The sequence below is a fragment of the Hyla sarda genome, chromosome 13 (assembly GCF_029499605.1).
Source record: "Hyla sarda isolate aHylSar1 chromosome 13, aHylSar1.hap1, whole genome shotgun sequence".
Taxonomy (NCBI): Eukaryota; Metazoa; Chordata; class Amphibia; order Anura; family Hylidae; genus Hyla; species Hyla sarda.
The window spans coordinates 8,319,011-8,342,779 of record NC_079201.1 but is presented as its reverse complement, the minus strand read 5'-3'; the positions used below and the strand labels follow the sequence as shown (position 1 = coordinate 8,342,779).

Below are 23,769 nucleotides of genomic sequence, written 5' to 3'. Positions count from 1 at the left end.
TTATGTACATTGAACAACATGGCGGTTCCACGGTATTTACACCCCCCCCCCCCCATTATCATCATGTGATGGGCACAGCTCTGCCCCCAAACGTTTATCAGCCCTGCCAAATAATTATCAGCCGCTGCGCTGTACTTTGTATTCTTGAGCCCGCGCTACAAATATTAAAAAACAAACTTTTAACTTACCTTCGTTCTCCGTTCCCCCGTTGCTAAGGAACCGGCCTCATGGTCCCTCCGCTGTTCTTGCTGCTTCCTGGTGTTGGGACGTCACAGAGCCTTCAGCCTATCACCGGCCGAAGCGATGTCCCGCCTCTGCCAATGATAGGCTGAGCCCACTGTCATGAAAGAAGCCGGCCGGCTTCTTACATCACAGTGGGCTCAGCCTATCATCGGCCGAGACGGGACATTGCTGCGGCCAGTGATAGGCTGAAGGCTCTGTGACGTCCCAACACCAGGAAGCAGCAAGAACAGCGGAGGGACCATGAGGCCGGTTCCTTAGCAATGGGGGAACAGAGGACGAAGGTAAGTTAAAGTTAGTTTTTTAATGTTTGCAGCCGGGCATTGTTTAGGTCAGTGGTCTTCAACCTGCAGACCTCCAGATGTTGCAAACATTTGCAACATCTGGAGGTCCGCAGGTTGGAGACCACTGGTCTAGGTCTTATTTTCGGGGTAGGGTTTATATTGCAGCCCACCCCGATAATCCAGCTAGGGCTTATTTCGGGGTAGGGTGTATTTTTGGGGAAACACGGTATGTTCGCATGTTACAGAAAATCTTCAGTAAAGTTTACACAAGTTTTCAGCGAAGCTCTGGTTGTGGACAATACGTTATTCTGCAAACACCTATCATCCTTGGGAAGGGTGGCGATAGGCCAAGTCATACAGCATTTAACCCTCCCCCTGGCGTCACGACTGACAAGGGTTAATAACACCCTTTATAACCTGCACAGCAACATCCCGATCACCATTCACACCCACAAGGCACCACACTAGTTCTTTAGTGTTGCCACTTTTTTTGCAAAAAAATGCCAGGCATGGTATTAAACGGAAAAAGTAACAGGAGAAATAGTGCACGCCATTGACCATGTGGTTTAATTAACAATATATTTTTATAATTCAGACATTTCCGCACGCGGCGATACCATATATTTATTTACACAGTTTTTTTTTTTTTTTATGAGAAAAGGGGGGTGATTCAAACTTTTATTAGGGAAGGGGTTAAATGATCTTTATTAACTTTTTATTTGCAATGTTATAGCTCCCATAGGAGGCTATAACACTGCACACACTGATCTTTTACATTGATCAATGGTTTCTCATAGGAAACCAGTGATCAATGATCCTGCCGCTTGACTGCTCCTGTCTGGATCTCAGGTACTGATCAGTCATTCGGCTATTGGACACCAGGAGGCAGGTAAGGGGACCCTCCTGCTGTCCTACAGCTGTTCAGGATGCCGCGATTTTGCCGCGGCGTTCCCGAACAGCCCCCTGAGCTAACCGGCAACGTTTTACTTTCACTTTAGGTCCCGGCCGTTGCTAGGGCTGTGGCACCGCATTATAGAACGGGAGCGGACTCAGGACGTACAGGTACGCCCTGAGTCCTTAAGGGGATAAATAGAAATAATTTACAAATCTGTTCAACTTTCTGGGACCAGTTCATTTAAAAAAATGTTTTCCACCGGAGTACGCCTTTAAATACTACTGTAACTGAATATCTCCACCATGACTGGATAACTCCTCCATAACAGGGCTGAACAATACCACCATACCAAGACTGGATAACAACGCCATACCAGAAATGAATAATACCACCATACCAAGACTGGATAACAACGCCATACCAGAACTGAATAATACCACCATACCAAGACTGGATAACAACGCCATACCAGAACTGAATAATACCACCATACCAAGACTGGATAACAACGCCATACCAGAACTGAATAATACCACCATACCAAGACTGGATAACACGCCATACCAGAAATTAGCAATAACACCATACCAGATAACACTGCCATTTCAGAAATTAGCAATACAACCATACCAAGACTGGATAACACCGCCATACCAGAACTGAGCAATATCACCATACCAAGACTGGATAACACCGCCATACCAGGACTAAACAATACCACCATACCAAGACTGGATAACAATGCCATACCCTACTGAACTCTTACTGTGTTTCCCGCTGTCAGTGTGAATGGGGACAGGCTCTCTGCGGGCTGTCTGCAGCAAATTTAATGCAGCGGAACCTGCACTACAGAAAAAGTCCACCACATACCTCATTGTTGTCAATAAGACGTTGATGAAGAGTACTAACACCCCTCTGCTTCCCCACCTCCCAATACATTTTCTAAATAGTTTGGCCCTGTGATCTGTCCCCTCCCTACCCTCCATAGATCCCACACCCCTCCCCGATGACAGACTATTTAGCATTGTTGTTTTTTCAACTTTGTTCTTCTATAACGAGTGATGAAGCGGAATGATAGTGTAGCATGTGGTATAGTGTATAGCTTAGGGAACCAGTGCTGTATATTGTACTGTCATGCTTTGTGTGATTATAATTTATAGTATGATTTGTAATAATGACTGGTTACCAAAGCTCTTTCAATAAACTCATTGCCGTCTATAGGGTCTGTGGCTGATTTCCGCTGCCAACAATCTGCTGTGAAGAGCTTGCCCCATTCAAACTCACAGCGGGAAACACAGTACGAGTTTGAAAACAAATCTGTTCATGTGAACACAGCCTAAGGGACAGTTCCCACTGTGTATTTTCTTCTGCAGAATTAGTTACCCATTGTCTGATCGCGGGGGACCCGCCGCTGGGACCCCCTGCAATCTCCCTGCAGCACCCACATTCTATGCGGGAGCTGCGTCTACAGTTTCAGAAACCTCCGGGTTTCCGGGAATGGGGATGTGACCACCATCATGCCCCCTCCCATAGACATGAATGGAGGGGGCTTAGCGTGATGTCACGTCCCCAGTCCTGGAAACCCAGAGGTTTCCGAAACTGGAGACGCGGCTCCCGCATAGAATGCGGGTGCTGCAGGGAGATAGCGGCGGGTCCCCCACGATCATACATCTTATCCCCTATAATTTGGATAGGGGATAAAATGTTTTTGCCCGGAATACCCCTTTAATGTGGTTTTATGGAACCACATTGATCTGTATGAGGAATCAAATGATTTCACCTAAAAGTGTCCTAAGGGGACTAAAAGTGTAAAAAAAAAAAAAAGTTTAAATCACCCCCCTTTTTCCAAATTCCATATAAAAATATATAAACATAATAAAAATAAACATATGTGGTATGGCCGCATGCATAAATGTCCGAACTATAAAAATATACGGTTAATGAAACCGCACGGTCAATGGGGTATATGTAAAAAAATACCAAAGCCCAAAACTGCGTCTTTTTGGTCACTTTGTATACCCTAAAAAAATGATAAAAAGTGTTCAAAAAGTGCCATCAAAACAAACATGGTACTAATGAAAACATCAGATCATGGTGGAAAAAAAATTAGCCCTCACACATCCCCGTATACTATATAATTTTTTAACAGAAGTAAAACAAAATCAAACCTATATAAATTGAGTATCAATTTAATCATATGGACCTACAGAATAAAGATAGGGTATCATTTTTACCAAAAAGCGCGCTGCGGAAGCCCCCAAAAGTTACAAAAGGTAGCATTTTAGCCCCACAAAAACAAGCCCTCATATGGGTCTGTAGGTGGAAAATTTTAGATGCCACGATCAACTTTGCTTGCAGCGTCTAAAGGGTTAATGCTGGACATCGACCAGCATCAGCCTTCTCATTTGTTGATGATGCTGAGCTGCTTGAGGCCGACGCCCATGGGGGCCCCATGATCCTCTATTGCCAGGGGGCCCCATGTGTTGTCAGTCCACCCCTTGTGTGGTCCCAGAAACACTATACTGTGCATCTTTATAGACTCCATTTTTGCTACTTTTTACACAGCAATGGAGTTACATGATGAAATTGTGGTTGGTTGTATGCAGCCACCACTAGGGGGAGCTAACTACATAAGTATTATGCAGCTCCAACTGACCTCAGCTAATATTATCAGTCCACACTGCCTGTCTAATAATAGGATGGAGATTTATGTGTACAGCACCGGCATTTATACTTACAGGGAGTGAAGGATCCTCAGCAGCAACTGCAAAATAGTAGATAAATAATAACAATACTAATAGAAATGAAATATCAATCATAGAAAAGAAATAACAATCATAGAAAATAAATAATAGAAAATACATAACAATTATAGATAATAAATAACAGAATAAATATTAATATAAAATAACTAATAAAAATAGAAAATAATAATACCGTATATACTCGAGTATAAGCCGAGTTTTTCAGCACGATTTTTCGTGCTGAAAACACCCCCCTCGGCTTATACTCGAGTGAACTCTCCGCCCTCAGTGGTCTTCAACCTGCGGACCTCCAGATGTTTCAAAACTTCACCTCCCAGCAAGCCCGGGCAGCCATCGGCTGTCCGGGCTTGCTGGGAGTTGTAGTTTTGAAACAGCTGGAGGTCCACAGGTTGAAGACCACTGCGGTCTTCAACATCATCCAGCCCCCCCCCCCCCTCACCCCCTTTAGTTCTGCACTCACCTCCGCTCGGCGAGACGTTAGGGTGCGCTGGTCTGGGCCATCTGTGCTGCAGGGACAGTCCGGTGCGGAGGGATAGTCGTTCTGGGCTGTCCATCTTCACCGGGGGGCCTCTTCTCTGTGCTTCGGGCCCGGCCCTGGAATAGTCACGTTGCCTTGACGACGACGCACAGGGACGTTCATGAGTAGCGTCCCTGTGCGTCGTCGTCAAGGCAACGTCTCTTCCGGGCCCGAAGCGCGGAGAAGAGGCCCCCCCCGGTGAAAATGGACAGCCCGGAACGACTATCCCTCCGCACCGGACTGTCCCTGCAGCACAGATGGCCCGGACCAGCGCACCCTAACGTCCCGCCGAGCGGAGGTGAGTACAGAACTAAAGGGGGTGAGAATGGGGGGGCTGGATGATGTCGAAGGCCGCAGTGGTCTTCAACCTGCGGACCTCCAGATGTTTCAAAACTACAACTAACAGCAAGCCGGGACAGCCAATGTCAGACATTGACAAGCGGTGATGATGAAGGGGTGGGGGGGGGGGGGGCTGGTGACATGTGGTGATGATGAAGGGGGGGTGTGATGATGACAAGGGGATGATGAAGGGGGGGGGTTTGGGATGATGATAAGGGGATGATGAAGGGGGGGTGGGATAATGACAAGGGGATGATGAAGGGGGTGTGTGGGGATGATAAGGGGATGATGAAGGGGGTGGGATAATGACAAGGGGATGATGAAGGGTGTGTGAGGGATGATAAGGGGATGATGAAGGGGGGGTGTGGGATGATAAGGGGATGATGAAGGGGGTGGGATAATGACAAGGGGATGATGAAGGGTGTGTGAGGGATGATAAGGGGATGATGAAGGGGGGGTGTGGGATGATAAGGGGATGATGACAGGCGGTGATGATGAAGGGGGGGTGGGATGATGACAGGGGGGGGATGAAGGGGGGATGGGATGATGACAGGGGGGGATGATGACAGGCGGTGATGATGAAGGGGGGATGATGACAGGGTGATGATGATGAGGGTGTTAATCACGGGGGTCTGGATGATGACAGGGGGGATGATGTATTTCCCACCCTAGGCTTATAGTCGAGTCAATAACTTTTCCTGGGTTTTTAGGGTGAAATTAGGGGCCTCGGCTTATATTCGGGTCGGCTTATACTCGAGTATACAGTAGTTAATAATAATAATAACATAACAATTATAAAAAATAAATAACAGTAAATAAATAATAGAAAATAAATAAAAATAATTATAGAAAATAAATAATAGAAAATACATAATAATTATAGAAAATAAAAAAATGTAAATAAATAAAAATATAAAATAACTAATTACAGAAATAAATAAAAATATTAAATAAATAATAGTAAATAAATAAATAATAGAACATAAATAACAATAATAATAGAAAATAAATAATAGAAAATACATAACTATAGATAATATATAACAGTAAATAAATAATAGAAAATAACTAATTACAGATATAAATAAAAAATAAATAATAATAGTAAATAAATAATAATAGAAAATAAATAAACATAATAATAGAAAATACTTAATTATAGAAAATAAAAATTTTAAAATGAATAAAAATATAAAATAACTAATTACAGAAATAAAAATATTACATAAATAATAATAGTAAATATATACCGTAAATGATAATAGAACATAAAAACAATAATAATAGAAAATAAATAATCGAAAATACATAACTATAGATAATAAATAACAGTGAATAAATAATAGAAAATAACTAATTACAGATAAAAATAAAAATTTAAAATAAATAATAGTAAATACATTATAATAATAGAAAATAAATAAAAATAATTATAGAAAATAAAGAATAGAAAATACTTAATTATAGAAAATAAAAATTTTAAAATAAATAAAAATAGAAAATAACTAATTACAGAAATAAATAAAAATATTACATAAATAATAAAATATCTAAATAATAATAGAACATACATGACAATAATAGAAAATAAATAATAGAAAATACATAACAACTAAATAAATAATAACAGAAAATAAATAAACATAGAGAATAAATAATAATTATAAAAAAAATAAAGTACTACAAATCAATGGTCATGGTTTTGTATCCTAACAGGTTTTTGCAGAGTACAGTCACATCTGTCTCTGGGAAAGCTGGGTTACACTAAATATGGCTTTTACCCTGAAATAATAAAGCTCTCTCATAAGCAGAGATTACCAAACTGCCTAAAAATCCATATATATAGCCATATATAAATAAGAGCCATTGGATATCTAGGCCGTTCTGTAGTCTGGTGACATAATAGAAGGGGCTCCCACCAATAATATACACACTTACCACAGAAGATGGAGAAGACCACAAGGAGGAGAACGGTGACCACCTTCATGGTGGAGATGACTGGATATAAGCCTCTGCTCAGCTGTACATACCCTGCACTGGGTGATGCCGCTCTACATATAGTGCCAGGATACAGAGGAGGTTGGTGACTTGACAGAGATTAAAAGACACCAAGATCATATACTCAACCCTTCAAATTGTTTGCTCCACTTCGGATAATTTTAATATTCCTCATGTGATGTTTATTTTGGTGCTGGTTTTGTACATTGCCACGATCACACCCTATCGCAGTGTTTCCCAACCAGCGTGCCTCCAGCTGTTGCAAAACTACAACTCCCAGCATGCCCAAACAGCCTTTGGCTGCCCGGACATGCTGGGAGTTGTAGTTTTGCACCAGCTGGAGGCATCCTGGTTGGGAAAGACTGCCCTATCGGTCCAGCCAAGAGAGGGTTGAAGACACCAGACCTCTGGGTATCCACTAATAGTCCCAGCAAGTCACTAAATTTACCCTTTGATAAATGCGTTTCACCAGAGCCTCCTTCAGAAAGGAGGGCTCATACATTTAGAGATCAAAGACCAGAGCTGATTAATTACACATTTAATCTGATAAAAAAAAAAGATATCACAGCGCTACATCTAAAATACAGAAACAAGTCACATACAGGTACAAAAATATATAAAAGAGTTCGGCAAGACAAGTTCAGAAAACAGAAAGGAAGTCTTACAGCATGATGGTGGCATAGCAGTCCTTGTGGGTGAGTCTCCAGCTGTGTCTTAGGATGTTGTCCAGCTTTTGCCACAGGTTTGCAACAAAGGTTTTTGATTTCAGAGTGTGCTCAGCATCTATGTTTTATAGTGGCATTTTTGGAGGGAAAAGGAATTCATCTGACCCCACAAGGTGGGGGAAAGATCCAGCCCTCTTTCCTGGCCCCTAATCTCAGTTTGTTTTATGATATGGCCAGAGAGCCTGATTTCAAAGGAGGTATAGAACAAACAGACAGGCCCCCAAATAAAACTGGAATACACAAAACGACATACACAGTCCTCACCCAGGTATTGGATTATACATTATACACAAACTATAGGCGGTATAGGCAGCCGCCTCCTGATGGGGGCACTGCTCCGTCTGCTGCAAAAAAGTTATTGTATGCACACAGTCCCTTGGCTGGCAGAAGAGCACAGCACCCCTTATTCAGGTCCTGCTCCCTGTTAGCAAGAACAACCCCCTCCGCCCCTACCCGGGACCCTACTTAGCACACACAAATTGCACTAGCACACACCCCACCACAACTAGCCCCCCCCCCCCCCCAGGATCTATGTTCGCAGTGCGCGCAATAAACTCCAGAACGGGCAGAAGCACCGACCACAACGCTGATGACAGCTCCCTACAAGTCCCTCAGTGTCAGGGTCCTGTATGTGAGGGGTTGGGGGGAGAATTGAAAAACTGCAATTGGGCATTCTGGGAGTTGTAGTTTAACAACAGCTGACGGCACCCTGGTTGGGAAATGCTGATATATATATATATATATATATATATATATATACACACACACACACCAGTAAATAATAGTAGTAAATTTATAATAGTACTAGAAAATTATTATTATTATTGTTAATAATAATGGTAATAATAATAATTATTATTATTATGAAAAACAAATAATAGGAAATGAAAGGTGATAATACTAAAACAAATTATAATAAATAATAGAAAAAAATAATAATAGAAAATAAAAATAATAGTAATAGAAAATCAAATAGTTATAGAAAATAAATAATAATAATAGAAAATAAATATCCATAGAAAATAAAAATAGAAAACACACACACACATATATATATATATATATATATATATATATATAGTGCCTGGATACAGAGGAGGTTGGCAAGAAATATACTTAAGCCTTTCAGTTGTTTGCTACCTTTCATTGGATAATCTTACAATTCCTCATACGATGTTAGTTTTAGTGCAGGTTTTACAAATAATCTTACAATATATCATCTACAGACTCCATATATCCTGTATATACTGCTCAAGAGAAGTGAATCTGTCACGTGCCCCCTCCACCCCCCAAAGATTGAATCCCCAGCACTGTAGCATACATTGCAATAAAAGCTTTCATTTCATACCTTCCATACTTTATTTTAATTAAAACAATGTTAATCTGGCCTTCCAAGGGTCAAAGAGGCATGGCCTAGGGTATTCAGTGCCCATGGGGTCTTAAAGGGGTAGTCCAGTGGTGAAAAACGTATCCCCTATCCTAAGGATAGGGGATAAGTTTGAGATCGCGGGGGGTCCGACCGCTGGGGCCCCCTGCGATCTCTCTGTACGGGGGCCAGGCTCTCCGGCCATATAGCGGGTGTCGACCCCCGCACGAAGCGGCGGCCGACACGCCCCCTCAATACATCTCAATGGCAGAGCCGGAGACTGCCGAAGGCAGCGCTTCGGCTCTGCCATAGAGTTGTATTGAGGGGGCGTGTCGGCCGTCGCTTCGTGCGGAGGTCGACACGCCCCCTTCCCGCGGGCTGTCGGGGCTCCGTACAGGAGATCGCGGGGGGCCCCAGCGGTCGGACCCCCCGCGATCTGCAACTTATCCCCTATCCTTAGGATAGGGGATAAGTTGTTCACCACTGGATATCTCCTTTAATGCTTGCCCGCATGACTAAGGGGGCGTGCCCCTGAAACGTAGTGCGGCAGGTTTGTACTCGTGTCTCTCATCACCTGACCGAGGTATGCTATTTCTATCTTGCATTATGAATAACGGCACTCATATGTCTGAATATATTGTCAAGAACTGAATAAACACATGAAGGATTTATCATCCGGATAAAAGTATGGACATTAAGCTTTATTCTACCAGTACAAGACAATGCTAGACCTCATGTGGCTGGAGTGTGTCAGCAGTTCCTACAAGAGGAAGGCATTGATGCTATGGACTGGCCGCCCGTTCCCCAGACTTGAATCCGATTGCCCAAGAGTTGGCGGATGCTTTAGTCCAGGTCTGGGAGGACCTGTAGTGCGGTTTTCCACTGTGATTTTGAGTGTGACTCCATATACAGACCTCCATGGGTTGATACATTTGATTTCCATTGATAATTTTTGTGTGATTTTGTTGTCAGTGCATTCAACTATGTAAAGAGGAAAGTATTTCATACGATTAGTTCATTCATTCAGATCTAGGATGTGTTATTTTAGTGTTCCCTTTATTTTTTGAGCAGTGTATCTAAGTCTAATCTTTACAGAACATGTTTGTGGGGGTCTATCATGGCAGGGACAAAGGAGATTGCTGAGGACCTCAGAGGAAGAGTTGTTGATGCTCATGACGAACCATCTCTGAAGAGTCTGGACTCAGCTTTAACTTTGTGAGTCTCCAGGTGTCTTCTCCTCAGGAGGGTCCTCAAATACTCAGAGACAACTCAAGTGGCTCTCCTAGACTCTTATCTCCTTCTCTGCATGGCCAAGATGCTGAATTACGGCAAACTACAACTCCCGGCATGCCCAGACAACCAAAGGCTTGCAGAATCTGCAGGTCCACAGTATGTTCTAATGTGTATAGAACCTCCAAACTCTGCCCAGATGTCGATTGAGCATGCACATGTATGAGGCTTGTTGGGAGATGTTTAGTAATGTCTGGAGGACCACAGTTTGGAGAACCACTGCTCTAGAGGATAACACATGGTGCTAGGGCTTCAAAATTGGAGGTATCTCATGTCATTACACTATGGCAGCCTATATAAACCTTGATTTGGTTCTTGACTCTAGCCCAAAAGACTAATATATCCTTCACAGTCTATTCATGCACCTGACCTTGACTTGTGATTCCTTTCTTTCGTCTATATCTAACTTTATACAGTAAGTTAAAGGGGGTTTTCCCATATAAGATAATATGGCTGCAAAGCCCTCTCTGGCCTGTTTGGGGCCATCAGAAAAGGCCATGAAACTGAGTCAGCTGTCTTATACAATTTGTGTAACTCTCCTGAATCCTGTAGGCAGATTTATGGGGCAATTTATGTTATGCCAAAACTGCCTGCTGGGGTTGTAGGTACATGAAAGGCTTCTCTTGTTCAATTCTATTGCATCCCTTGCCTTGGACAATAGAGGGGGCTACAGATATCTGGTAGTGAATAGTCTATCTGGGTCTAAAAAGTGGTTGTCCATTGGTCGTGATTGGTTCTGCAGCTCAGCTTCATTGGAGTGAATAGTGATGAGCTGCACTACCACACACAACCTGTGGACTGGAGTGGTGCTGTCACTATCAGAAAATAGTCATGTTTATTTAGTTCTGGAAAAACTCTTTACCATGCACATAGGGGTCCCAGGTTTATGCCAAGTGAACACAGGACATGATGTGCCGATCTATTCCGCTTTATTGATTGTGAGATATAGAAGGAAGAGAAATCATGGAGAGAGAATATAAAGAATCATGAAAGAAAAGAAAACAAAATCATCAGGGGGGAAATTAATTGTGAGGACTCGCCCGGTCCTGGTCAGGAATCCATTGTGGAGCCTGGAAGACAAAACTAAGGGTAAGAGGCGTGTTGTTTATTTACTATAAAGGATTGGAAAGAGTGGGTGTGGTTTATATGGGTGGGGTGTATGTGGGTGTGGTTTATATGGGTGGGTTGTATGTGGGTGTGGTTTATGTGGGTCTGGCTATTAACCATCTCTCATGAGAGAGCAAATTTCTTTTAGAAGAATGTCCTTCCATGACTAAATAAGACCCCCTAAATAAGAATGGACCCAAGATCAAACCCTTAAGTCAAAAATACAGACCCAATTCAAAACCCCTAAACTAATACAGACTCCAGACCAGACTGCTCAAACAACTACAACTAAACCCCTCAAATACAGATCCCAGAAAAGATCTCTAGATAACTACAGATCCAATGCAGATCCCAGACCAGTCCCTGTAAACAAATTCAGACCCCAGAGCAGACACAGCCATCACGCCTCCCCCATAGACATGAATGGAGGGGGTGTGGCATCTGTGGTTGTCAGTCATCTGGCACGGAATGGAGTTTGCCTCATGTTCCGGATGACTGGGATTGGGCGGCGGAGATCGCTGGGGTCCCTGGTGGCCTGACTCCTGCGATAAGACATGTTATACCTCATATGTCCAGTGGCAGAGTAACCCTTTAACAAGTATAGGGAAAACGCTAAATCAAGACAGAGTTCCTACTGATATTACCCCATAAAACTATAAGAACCTAAAGAGAACATGTAGGATCCATGTACAGTAGATTTGGCCCCTGGTTACAGTCCTGACCCCTGTCCCACCATGCTGCCCTATAAGCTGCTCCTTTATATTCTCTTTATATTTTACTTGTAATAATATTATACATTTATAATAACCATATTACATAATTGCATATAAATATTCAGATCTTACCTGAGTTTATAAGGAAGGACATCTAAGAGTTAATCTATAACATGTTGTATGTTTTCCCAACCGCTCCAGAAGACCGGATCTTCTGGTTCGATACCACCAGGTGTGGGCTCAGGGATATGCCAACCTGGTATCTGCCAATTCTGTATATATACAACAATATCACACTATATACTATGTCTTATACTAGTAGAAGAGATGAGTTTGTTATCTGACACAACTTATTGGGATATCACAATGTCCTGTTCCTACAGCTATTACAGCTAGTTCTCCTCCTGTCACCACTGGTGTCTATAGTGCTCGGTATAATAGACCCCATATATCTATCCTGGGACTGGAGACACAGCAGGGCCACAGCTTTACACTAGGGCCACATCTTCCCTTGTTGGTTATACATAAATGACACCATGGACATTGTACACCATTAGTGAATAATAGGATGATGTGAAATTTGGGGAGGCAGGGTCCCAAAAACTACAGTATACTGTACATCTTTATAGGCTCTATTTTTAGGCTACTTTTTACACAGCAATGGAGTTACATGATGAAATTAAGGTCGTATGCAGCCACCACTAGGGGGAGCTATCTACATAAGTATTTATACAGCTCCAACTGACCAAAGCTAATGTTCTCAGTCCACACTGGCTGTCTAATAATAGGACGGAGGTTTATGTGTACAGTATGAACGTTTATACTTACACCGAACCAGGGTTCAGCAGCAACTGCAAAATAAATAATAATAATAAAAATACATAATAATAACAGAAAATAAATAACAATAATAGAAAAAAATAATAATATAAAATAAAAAATAAAACAAAATACATAACAATAGAAAAAAATAACACTAGAAAATTAACATTATAAAAATAGAAAATAAATAATAAGAAGAATTATAATAGAAAGTAAAGCACTGGAAAAAAAAATCAATGGTCATGGTATCATATTTAGTTTGTATGAAGAAAAGAAAGACCGGCCACTCACCATGTTTGTCTTCTTGCTTTATTGCATAAAATACTCACATAAGCACATGGGGGAGAGGGAAGGATACATGAGGCAACAAGCTCCGTTTCGCACTAAACAAAGTGCTTCTTCTGGCCGGAAGAAGCACTTAGTGTGGCCGGTCTTTCTTTTCTTCATACAAATGTACCTTGCACCTTCTATAAGACCTGAGCACCACTGTCACTGCGTTTACAAAGCATTTCCCTAATCCGGAGACCGGCTCTCCTATCATATAATCGCAGTGCTGTAGGAATATCTTCTTTACCTGATCATATTTAGTTTGTTGACAGTTTTTTCCAGTGTATATCCAGTCATATCTGTCTCTGGGAAAGCTGGGTTACACTTAAGGCTTTTATTTCTACCCTGAAATAATAATAAGGCTTTCTCATAAGCCAAAGATGCAAAGCTGCCTAAAAATCCAGCTATATAGCTATAGGCGAGTAAGAGCCATTGGATATCTAGGCCGTTCTGTAGTCTGGTGACATAATAGAAGGGGCTCCCACCAATAATATACACACTTACCACAGACGATGGAGAAGACCACAAGGAGGAGAACGGTGACCGCCTTCATGGTGGAGATGACTGGGTATAAGCCTCTGCTCAGCTGTACATACCCTGCACTGGGTGATGCCGCTCTACATATAGTGCCAGGATACAGAGGAGGTTGGGGACTTGGCAGACAATAAAATACACCAAGATCATATACTCGAGCCTTCAAGTTGTTTGCTCAATTGTATCAGATAATTTTAATATTCCTCATATGATGTTTGTTTTGGCGCAGGTTTTAGGAATAATCTCACTTTATATAATCTACAGACTCCATGTATATCTCTATATACTGCTCAGGAGCTGCGGGTCACTGAGAAATGTCACATTAATTCTATTAAGGTGAATCTGTCCCCCCCTTAGTATACATCGCAATAGAATGTTTCATATCATACCTTCCAAATTTGTCTTTATTCAAATAAAAACAATGGTATTTTGGTTGTGCAAGGGTCGAAGAGGCGTGGACTATGGTCTTCTGTGCCCTAGGGGTTGATGGACATGAGTGGAGGCCAAGGACAGCTGTACCAGCTGCTACCCTAAACTCAGCTCGGGTGCCTGTGGTCCTATAAGGTTTGCTGGACAGACAAATATATGGCTAGAGTGCGGAGACCACGGAGGTAAAAAGAAGTCCTCCAGTGGCCATGTAAACTCATTGAGGGGGTTGATGAGCACCGGTAACTGTCATTTAAGCGGCATTGGTCATGGCATCTAAAGGGTTAAAGTCAGACATCAGCATGATCACAAGACAGAGCTGGCAGGCTTAGCTTAGGCTTCAGCTGGGATTTCCTTATCTTCCTCAGAGGCAGGACGGTCTGGTTTGGTTGTACCTTCATGTAGCGCAGAGACACTTATTGCTTTGTCTTAATCATTCTACAATTCCTGGCTGTGGGGTGCAGATCTGTTAAGTTTGTGACATGACAGCCAGGCTACACTAGGCCTGCCCAGAAGTCTACTTGGATCCAGGGCCAGCCTTAGGTGTTCAGGCGAACCCCCCCCCCCCCCCCCACTATTACCCCATAAACATACACATAGAAGGAAAAAAATCTTTGTAACAAATACTTTCACCAGTCCCCCTTAAGCAGACTCAGACCCCCCCCTTCACCAGTCCCATGTTCTTATTAATCAGTCCCCTGTCACTCATCAGACCATCCCCCCCCCTTCACCCCTTAATCAGACCCTGCCCCCTTCACCAGTTAGGTTGGCAGTATAGTTCCCCGCACATTAGGTTGGCAGTATAGTTCCCCGCACATTAGGTTGGCAGTACAGTTCCTCCACATTAGGTTGGCAGTACAGTTCTCCCACACTAGGTGTGCAGTACAGCTCCCCCACATTAGGTTGGCAGTATAGTTCCCCCACATTAGGTTGCAGTACAGTTCCCCCACACTAGGTGTGCAGTACAGCTCCCCCACATTAGGTTGACAGTACAGTTCCCCCACATTAGGTGCAGTACAGTTCCCCCACATTAGGTTGGCAGTACAGTTCCCCCACATTAGGTTGGCAGTACAGTTCCTCCCCATTAGGTGTGCAGTATGGTTCCCCCACATTAGGTGTGCAGTACTATTCCCCCACATTAGGTTGTCAGTACAGTTTCCCCACATTAGGTTGTCAGTACAGTTTCCCCACATTAGGTTGTCAGTACAGTTTCCCCACATTAGGTTGTCAGTACAGTTTCCCCACATTAGGTTGGCAGTATAAGTCCCCACACATTAGGTTGGCAGTATAAGTCCCCGCACGTTAGGTTGGCAGTACAGTTCCCCCACATTAGGTTGGCAGTACAGTTCCCCCATATTAGTTGTGCAATACAGTTCCACCACATTAGGTGTGCAGCACAGTTCCCCCACATTAGGTGTGCAGCACAGTTCCCCCACATTAGGTTGGCAGTACAGTTTCCCCACATTAGGTTGTCAGTACAGTTTCCCCACATTAGGTTGTCAGTACAGTTTCCCCACATTAGGTTGGCAGTACAGTTTCCCCGCATTAGGTTGGCAGTACAGTTTCCCCGCATTAGGTTGGCAGTATAAGTCCCCACACATTAGGTTGGCAGTATAAGTCCCCGCACGTTAGGTTGGCAGTATAAGTCCCCGCCAGGGCCGGCCTTAGGTGTTCAGGCGCCCTGTGCGAGCCAACCTTGTGGCGCCCCCCCCTTATTACCCCATAAACATACATATAGAGGAAAAAAGTATTTGTAACAAATATTTTTTTTTAATATTTAACCATTCCCCTGCCCCCTTAATCAGTCCCATGTCCCCATTAATCAGATGCAGTATAGCTCCCCACATTAGGTGCAGTATAGTTCCCCACATTAGGTGCAGTATAGTTCCCCCACATTAGGTGCAGTATAGTTCCCCCACATTAGGTGCAGTATAGTTCCCCCACATTAGGTGCAGTATAGTTCCCCACATTAGGTGCAGTATAGTTCTCCACATTAGATGCAGTATAGTTCCCCCACATTAGGTGCAGTATAGTTCCCCCCCAAATTAGGTGCAGTATAGTTCCCCACATTAGGTGCAGTATAGTTCCCCACATTAGGTGCAGTATAGCTCCCCACATTAGGTGCAGTATAGTTCCCCCACATTAGGTGCAGTATAGTTCCCCCACATTAGGTGCAGTATAGCTCCTCCACATTAGGTGCAGTATAGTTCCCCACATTAGGTGCAGTATAGTCCCCCACATTAGGTGCAGTATAGCTCCCCCACATTAGGTGCAGTATAGTCCCCCACATTAGGTGCAGTATAGTTCCCCACATTAGGTGCAGTATAGTTCCCCACATTAGGTGCAGTATAGTTCCCCCACATTAGGTGCAGTATAGTTCCCCCACATTAGGAAGAAGCAGGTTCCCCACATTAGGTGCAGTATAGCTCCTCCACATTAGGTGCAGTATAGTCCTCCACATTAGGTGCAGTATAGTTCCCCACATTAGGTGCAGTATAGTTCCCCACATTAGGTGCAGTATAGTTCCCCCCACATTAGGTGCAGTATAGTTCCCCACATTAGGAAGAAGCAGGCTCCCCATATTAAGTGCAGTATAGCCCCACATTAGGAAGAAGCAGGTTCCCCACATTAGGTGCAGTATAGCTCCTCCACATTAGGTGCAGTATAGTTCCCCACATTAGGTGCAGTATAGTCCCCCACATTAGGTGCAGTATAGCTCCCCCACATTAGGTGCAGTATAGTCCCCCACATTAGGTGCAGTATAGCTCCCCCACATTAGGTGCAGTATAGTTCCCCACATTAGGTGCAGTATAGTTCCCCACATTAGGTGCAGTATAGTTCCCCACATTAGGTGCAGAATAGTTCCCCCACATTAGGAAGAAGCAGGCTCCCCACATTAGGTGCAGTATAGCCCCACATTAGGAAGAAGCAGGTTCCCCACATTAGGTGCAGTATAGCTCCTCCACATTAGGTGCAGTATAGTTCCCCACATTAGGTGCAGTATAGTCCCCCACATTAGGTGCAGTATAGCTCCCCCACATTAGGTGCAGTATAGTCCGCCACATTAGGTGCAGTATAGTTCCCCACATTAGGTGCAGTATAGTTCCCCACATTAGGTGCAGTATAGTTCCCCACATTAGGTGCAGTATAGTTCCCCACATTAGGAAGAAGCAGGCTCCCCACATTAGGTGCAGTATAGCCCCACATTAGGAAGAAGCAGGTTCCCCACATTAGGTGCAGTATAGCTCCCCCACATTAGGTGCAGTATAGCTCCCCACCTTAGGTGCAGTATAGCCCCACATTAGGAAGAAGCAGGTTCCCCACATTAGGTGCAGTATAGTTCCCCATATTAGGTGCAGTATAGTTCCCTACATTAGGTGCAGTATAGCCCCACATTAGGAAGAAGCAGGTTCCCCACATTAGGTGCAGTATAGTTCCCCATATTAGGTGCAGTATAGTTCCCCACATTAGGTGCAGTATAGCTCCCCCACATTAGGTGCAGTATAGTTCCCCACATTAGGTGCAGTATAGTCCCCCACATTAGGTGCATTATAGCTCCCCCACATTAGGTGCAGTATAGTCCCCCACATTAGGTGCAGTATAGCTCCCCCACATTAGGTGCAGTATAGTCCCCCACATTAGGTGCAGTATAGTTTCCCACATTAGGTGCAGTATAGTTTCCCACATTAGGTGCAGTATAGTTCCCCACATTAGGTGAAGTATAGTCCCCCACATTAGGGTTGGCGGTATAGTTCCCCCACATTAGGTGCAGTATAGTTCCCCACATTAGGTGCAGTATAGCCCCACATTAGGAAGCAGCAGGTTCCCCACATTAGGTGTAGTATAGCTCCCCACATTAGGTGCAGTATAGCCCCACATTAGGAAGAAGCAGTTTCCCCACATTAAGTAGTAGCAGGTTCCCCAAATTCGGTAGCATTGTCGTTCCCCCATCCCCCCAACGACTCACACAGACAGACAACCACACATGCGCACACACAGACAACCACACATGCACACACACAGACACCCAAACATACACAACCTGACCTGCGCTTCTCTTCTCTCCGGCGGCGCCCTGACGAGTGACGTCACTGACGTCCTGTGCGGGTCTGCGGAGGAACGTCACATGTGCGACGTCCCTCTTCAGACTCGGGCCGCCAGCCAACCGGAGACGTGGAGGAGGTCGGGATAAGTGAAGCCTTCTGGTGTAATGAAGAATACTGTGCCCTGAAGCGGAATGTGACCCTCCACATAGGGACACAGTTGAGGGAGGGTATTGGGAATGTAATGAGAGGGAGTGGCCTGCAAAGCAGAAGACTGTGTCCATGTGCGGAGGGTCAAATTCCGCTACAGGGCAGTTTTCTTCATTACACCGGCATTTAGCACTGCTCGCACGAAGCAGGGCTAAATCCCGGGCGTCGGGCAATACAAATGATATATACTTGGTGCGAACTGTGTCGGCCGCCCGGCACCCCTGTTGCTATGGCGCCCTGAGCGGCTGCACAGCTCGCACACCCCTAAGGCCGGCCCTGGTCCCCGCACATTAGGTTGGCAGTACAGTTCCCCCACATTAGGTTGGCAGTACAGTTCCCCCACATTAGGTGTGCAGTACAGTTCCCCCACATTAGGTGTGCAGTACAGTTCCCCCACATTAGGTGTGCAGCACAGTTCCCCCACATTAGGTTGGCAGTACAGTTTCCCCACATTAGGTTGGCAGTACAGTTCCCCCACATTAGGTGCAGTACAGTTCCCCCACATTAGGTGCAGTGTAGTTCTCCACATTAGGTGCAGTGTAGTTCTCCACATTAGGTGCAGTATAGTCCCCCCACATTAGGTGCAGTATAGTTCCCCACATTAGGTGCAGTATAGTCCCCCACATTAGGTGCAGTATAGTTCCCCCACATTAGGTGCAGTATAGTCCTCCACATTAGGTGCAGTATAGTCCCCCCCCCCCACATTAGGTGCAGTATAGTTCCCCCACATTAGGGGCAGTATAGTCCTCCACATTAGGTGCAGTATAGTTCCCCCACATTAGGTGCAGTATAGTTCCCCACATTAGGTGCAGTATAGTCCCCCACATTAGGTGCAGTATAGTTCCCCCACATTAGGTGCAGTATAGTCCTCCACATTAGGTGCAGTATAGTCCCCCCCCACATTAAGTGCAGTATAGTTCCCCCACATTAGGTGCAGTATAGTCCCCCACATTAGGTGCAGTATAGTTCCCCCACATTAGGTGCAGTATAGTTCCACCACATTAGGTGCAGTATTGTTCCCCACATTAGGTGCAGTATAGCTCCCCACATTAGGTGCAGTATAGTTCTCCACATTAGGTGCAGTATAGTTCCCCACATTAGGTGCAGTATAGTTCTCCACATTTGGTGCAGTATAGTCCCCCACATTAGGTGCAGTATTGTTCCCCCACATTGGGTGCAGTATAGCTCCCCCACATTAGGTGCAGTATAGTTCCACACATTAGGTGCAGTATAGTCCCCCACATTAGGTGCAGTATAGCTCCCCCACATTAGGTGCAGTATAGTCCCCCACATTAGGTGCAGTATTGTTCCCCCACATTGGGTGCAGTATAGTTCCCCCACATTAGGTGCAGTATAGTTCCCCACATTAGGTGCAGTATAGTTCCCCACATTAGGTGCAGTATAGTTCCCCACATTAGTTGCAGAATAGTTCTCCACATTAGGTGCAGTACAGTTCCCCTACAGACATACAGCCTTCAGCCATATAGTGTATAGCTGGAGGCTGTATGCCTGTTTACTACCCCACTTCAGTGTTCCTACCACCGCTCCTCCGGTCCGGGGACCGGGGTCACGATCTTCTGCTATGGCCTAACTGCCATAGCAGTAGGTCTGGGGAGCGGAGGTCGGAACACTGAAGATGACGTGCCGCTGGTGGCTTACCATGCGCGCGCATCCTCCTCGATGCTCCGCTCTGCTTTTCTCCTATAGGCGCACGCAAGGGCCGCCGCAGAGAGGTAACCGCCGGGACATCCTAGTTACCTGAAAAGATTTTTTGGGACACAGGGATGTCCAGCATGTGACGGGGGCTGCGAGCTGTGTTGGCCGCCCAGCGCCCCTGTTGCTATGGCGCCCTGCGCGGCCACACAGCTCGCACACCCCAAAGGCCGGCCCTGCTTGGGTCCCAGTATTAAGCTAAAGAGACCCTGTTCATCTTACATCTACAGGCTAAGCTTCTTAGCACTCTTGCACCCACTTACGTTTGCCTGAGGAGTGTTCTAGACTGGACTGTATAGCTTGAACCCCTCAATCCTTGCTATCAGGAACTAAACTGTTCTCTTTTTTCTCCTGTAGAAAAGCTTGATGTAGGTAAGTTCCACATTCGCTACAGTGTTAGTGTGTATGTGGGTTAACCCTTACGCACCTTTTAGTAATCCCCCTCAGTAGGCAAGTAATTCCACCCAGTAGGCAGGCAGTCCCCTCAGTAGCAGGTATCCCCCTGTAGGCAGCTAGTCTCCTCGGTAAGAAAGTAATCCCCCCCCCCCTAAGCAGGTAGTCCCCTCAGTAGGCAGGTTTTCCACTGTAGGCAGGTAGTCCTCCTCAGCAGACAAGTAATCCCTTCAGTAGGCCGGTAGTACCCCTCAGTAAGCAGGTAGCACCCCTCAATAGGCTGGTTGTTCCCTCAGTAGGGATACAGCATTCCTCAGTAGGCATGTACTCCCTCAGTAAGCAGGTAGTCCCCTCAGTAGGCAAGTAATCCCCCCAGTAGACAGGTAGCACCCTTTAGTAGGCAAGCAGAACACCTCAGTACGCTGTTAGTCCACTCAGTAGGCAAGTAATCCCCCCAGTAGACAGATAGCACCCTTTAGTAGGCAAGCAGCACACCTCAGTACGCTGTTAGTCCACTCAGTAGGCATGTAGAACCCCTCAGCAGGCAAATAGCACTCCTCAGTAGGAAAGTAGCACCCCTTAACGGGCAGGTAGCCCCCTCAATAGATAAGTAATCTTCCCAATAGGCAGGTAGCACCCCTCAGAATTCAGGTAGCACCCCCAGTAGACTGGTTGTCCCCTCAGTAGACATGTACCCCCTCAGTAGGCAGGTAGCACTCCTCAGTAGGCCAGTAGCACCCCTCAGTAGGAATGTATCTATACCCTTCCCCCCAGTAGGCAGGTAAAACCCCTCAGTAGGAATGTATCTATACCCTTCCCCCCAGTAGGCAGGTAAAACCCCTCAGTAGGCAGGAAGTCCCCTTATTAGGCAAGTAGCACCCCTCGTTAGGCATGCAGTAGACAATCCCCTCAGTAGGCATGTAGCACCCCTTAGTAGGCAGGTAGCTTCCCTCAGTAGGCAGGTAGCAGTAGGCATATCGCTGGCATACTGTTATTGTGGATCTGTAGAATGGAATTAAAGGGGTTGTTTAGAATTATATACATTTTTCATGGGTCATGCTTAAAAAAATCTCTTGATCCCATCGCTGCCATCTCAAGCTCCTCAGGTACCCCCAGGTAACACCTGCTCTGCAAGATGAATAATCCATGTGAGGTATTACTTTAGGAAAACAAAGCTGATGAAACTCATTATTTATGCCTTTGATGTGAAGTTGTTGGCAGAGCTGATGCCTCCTCATACCCCCAGAACTTCCTGGCACTGCCAACACTGTGTACATACAGAATCATTAGTTATAGTCATCTGCGCACGTAGCTTCTCAGGTAAACTTCCTTAAGACAAATATCAGATCCTTCCCTTCTGGGTAACAAGGTTTAGCCTCATGAGTAAATCCAGGACCTGAGAAACAGATGTTATGAAGAACTTCACTACCATATTATGGCTGTGGTACCCAGAGACCAAAGGTTCCCAACCCAGTCCTCAGGGCCCACCAAAAGTCCTGGTTATTTCAGTTACTCCACTGGAAAAGACAAGGGAAAAATTCAAATCCTGAACTGTTGATAGACCTTGAGGACTGGGTTATGGACCTCTGCTCTATACCACTCATATAAAGATCTGGACTGTTGGTGGCCTTGAGGACTGTATTGGGGACCTCTGCTCTATACCACTCATATAAAGATCTGGACTGTTGGTGGCCTTGAGGACTCGGTTGGGGACCTCTGCTCTATACCACTCATATAAAGATCTGAACTGTTGGTGACCTTGAGGACTGGGTTGGGGACCTCTGCTCTATACCACTCATATAAAGATCTGGACTGTTGGTAGCCTTGAGGACTGGGTTGGGGACCTCTGCTCTATACCATTCATATAAAGATCTGGACTGTTGGTCTTGAGGACTGGGTTGGGGACCTCTGCTCTATACCACTCATATAAAGATCTGGACTGTTGGTGGCCTTGAGGACTGGGTTGAGGACCTCTGCTCTATACCGCTCATATAAAGATCTGGACTGTTGGTGGCCTTGAGGACCGGGTTGAGGACCTCTGCTCTATACCACTCATATAAAGATCTGGACTGTTGGTGGCCTTGAGGACTGGGTTGGGGACCTCTTCTCTATACCACTCATATAAAGATCTGGACTGTTGGTGGTCTTAAGGACTGGGTTGTGGACCTCTGCTCTATACCACTCATATAATGATCTGGACTGTTGGTGGCCTTGAGGACTGGGTTGGGGACCTCTGCTCTATACCACTCATATAAAGATCTGGACTGTTGGTGGTCCTTGGGGACTGGGTTGGGGACCTCTTCTCTATACCACTCATATAAAGATCTGGACTGTTGGTGGTCTTAAGGACTGGGTTGGGGACCTCTGCTCTATACCACTCATATAAAGATCTGGACTGTTGGTGGTCCTTGAGGACTGGGTTGGGGACCTCTGCTCTATACCACTCATATAAAGATCTGGACTGTTGGTGGTCATGAGGACTGGGTTGGGGACCTCTGCTCTATACCACTCATATAAAGATCTGGACTGTTGGTGGCCTTGAGGACTGGGTTGGGGATCTCTGCCATAGACTATAGGTTCATAATAAGGTTTACAAGACTTTATACACCACCATATAGCATGCACATAGCTCTGATGGGACAAGACTTTAGGACCGGCCATCAGTAATTGGTTGGTGAGGGATCTGATCTCTGGGACTTACATTTTTTAAAACAAAGAAGGGATTTGAGTAAAGAAATAACATTTAGCACCTACAGATTTATCGCATAACTCCAGACAAAATAGCTAAGAGTCATGGTCAGTATTATTGGCACTAGTGTTGCTTGCGAATATTCGCAATGCAAATTTTATTTGCGAATATCGCATATTCGCGAATATAGCACTTTATATTCGTAATTACGAATATTGTTTTTTTGTTTTTTTTCACAGTACACATCACAGTGATCATCCCTCTCTGCTTCCAGCTTGTGTGGTCTAAAGAAGGCTCTAATACTACTGTGTGAGACTGGCGTACGAATTTTCGCATATGGGAAAATTTGCATATGCTAATTTTCACACATGCT

At 44.9% G+C, this 23,769-nt stretch overlaps 2 protein-coding genes across 14 annotated transcripts in view; one reads left to right on the top strand and one right to left on the bottom strand.

Annotated features, from left to right (window-relative positions):
- OGFOD3 (2-oxoglutarate and iron dependent oxygenase domain containing 3) overlaps positions 1–23,769 on the bottom strand; it is a 452,864-nt gene that overhangs the window by 30,338 nt on the left and 398,757 nt on the right. For 2 of the 8 annotated variants that reach the window (XR_008849649.1, XR_008849652.1), the window contains exons 13-15: positions 13,068–13,090; positions 12,372–12,511; positions 7,012–7,091 (exon numbers count right to left, since the gene is read on the bottom strand). The gene's annotated coding sequence lies outside the window, so the exon portion shown is untranslated. Of the gene's footprint in view, positions 1–7,011; positions 7,092–10,273; positions 11,490–12,371; positions 12,512–13,067; positions 13,091–22,015; positions 22,104–23,769 lie in introns of those variants that run through there. The other 6 variants (XR_008849648.1, XR_008849655.1, XR_008849653.1 and 3 more) reach the window with 5 other exon arrangements.
- Positions 1–23,769, top strand: part of LOC130297721 (urotensin-2 receptor-like) — a 645,128-nt gene that overhangs the window by 564,091 nt on the left and 57,268 nt on the right. The gene's annotated exons all lie outside the window — the stretch shown is intronic.